Source organism: Elephantulus edwardii, unplaced genomic scaffold (assembly GCF_000299155.1).
Source record: "Elephantulus edwardii isolate Elephantulus edwardi_28Jun2011 unplaced genomic scaffold, EleEdw1.0 scaffold00031, whole genome shotgun sequence".
NCBI lineage: Eukaryota > Metazoa > Chordata > Mammalia > Macroscelidea > Macroscelididae > Elephantulus > Elephantulus edwardii.
Window position 1 is genome coordinate 13,379,112 of NW_006399781.1, and position 2,067 is coordinate 13,381,178.

Sequence of the window (2,067 nt, forward strand, 5' to 3'; positions counted from 1 at the left end):
AAAAGGATGGGAGGAATGATGTATATTGCATTGAAACAGATGAGGGAGAGAACTGTTTAAAAGTGACATGTGAATGAGTATTCTTGTCATTACAGAAGTCCAGAGTGAAGGCTGCATAGTAGGGCAGACTTGGAGGAGAGATTGCATAACAAGGTAAGAGTTTTTCTTTTTCTTTTTCCTTTCAAGGAGAAATGTTAATTGGGGGGGGGCAGGAAGAAAAGTGCAACAATGATTGACTGAAAACCCTAAGTCTCTGTAAACTTTCATTAAAATTAATTTAAAAATAAACACAAATTGTGGTCAGCACAAGCCTCAACCTCAGCACAAGATGCCGTACATGGATATAAACTAAGAAAAAATGAAATTTACACCACCTTCAAAAAGAGTGAACTGAGTTGAGAGCAACACCAGAGCTGCAACCTGCCAGGAGCCACAAGCCACCAGGTGTCTGTAACCTGTTGCACCCAGCAGGATCAGCCATAACCCTCCACAACTAGCCATGACCCAGCAACCCACCAGGAGTGACCAGGACAGCTAGAATTTGAGTGAGTATGAGCCTGGAACTCCAGTCTCCTCACTGATGCCCCACATTTAGAGCTCCAATCCCAGCACTGATGCCCTGCACCAGGAACTCTGGTCCTAATGCCCAACGACCAGAACTCCAGTCCCAAAGCCTAATCCCCATGCGGGGAACTCTGGTTTTGATGCCCTGTGCCCAGAATTATGGTCCTGATACTGACACCGTGGTCTGGAAACTCTGGTCCTGATGCTCAGAACTCTGTCTGGTCTTCACACCAATGCTCCATGCCCAGAACTTCAGTCCTGATGCCGACGGGTCACACACATCAGGGACTATGTTGGAACTTGAGTGAGACATTTTGAGGGGGGACGGGACACACTGCTATTTGGCTGAATCATGTGAGACCCCTTAAGCTCAATCAGAAGGGAGCCAGACAGCTGGAACTTGTTCTTGAATGGAAAAACCAAGGCTTCCTGGTTTTCCAATCAGGTTTCCACACTTTGCCTTGTGTCTCCTCATCTCCAGTCTATCTGGGCCTTTAGCCCAGAGCACCTTGGGCTACCCTAGCTGTGACAGTTGTTTAACTGAGGAGACTGCTTCTACAGGCCTTTTCTCTACCAAATTGAAGCATATCTTCTCTTGGGTCAGAAGGCAAAGAGATACCAAGGCAGAGTAGCTGCCCTACCCTCTTTTGGAGTGAGAACTTAAGATCAATAACCTGCTACCACCTCAGACATGAAAAATTCTACCACAGTAATGTCACGGAGGAAGCAGGCTACCTCACCTCCTACACAAGCTTAAAGCAGGATGTCACCTCAAAAAGTGACACAGTATTAATGGACTTCCTGAAGCCAGAAAGTCTGATGAAACTTTCTGGCACAGAATTTAAAAGAATAATGATTAAATATTTTCAATGGATGAAAGACAAACTTGAAGAATTACAAGACATTGCAAGCAAAAATCAGGAGGAGCTTAAAAAAAATTCAAAACAATGCAGATAAAGGCTCCAGCCAGCTCGGGGGCTGTGGGCATCAGGGCCACGGGGGTCCGGGCCGGTGGCCACGAGGAAGTTTGTGCGAGGAGCACAGCCGGGGTGGGTGGCACCGGTGCGAGGTGGCTGCGGCCGGGCTTTGGGAGACCCGTGCCGGTGAGGCGAGCCTGGTGGCGGCCGCATATCCACTGAGGGGCCGGCGGGCGCTGTGTAATGTTCAAGCTCAGGGATGCCTTATGTGGATCGTCAGAATCGTATTTGTGGTTTTCTGGACATTGAAGAAAATGAAAACAGTGGGAAATTTCTTCAAAGGTATTTCATACTGGACACCAGAGAAGATAGTTTCGTATGGTACATGGATAATCCACAGAACCTCCCTTCTGGATCATCCCAGGTTGGAGCCATTAAGCTTACCTACATTTCAAAGGTTAGCGATGCAACTAAGCTAAGGCCAAAGGCAGAGTTCTGTTTTGTTATGAATGCAGGAATGAGAAAATACTTCCTTCAAGCCAATGACCAGCAGGACCTAGTAGAATGGGTCAATGTGCTAAACAAA

At 47.0% G+C, this 2,067-nt stretch overlaps 1 pseudogene; it reads left to right on the forward strand.

Annotated features, from left to right (window-relative positions):
- The first annotated feature begins 1,511 nt into the window (after window positions 1-1,511).
- The window catches only part of LOC102852991, a 1,452-nt pseudogene continuing 896 nt past the window's right edge, over window positions 1,512-2,067 (forward strand).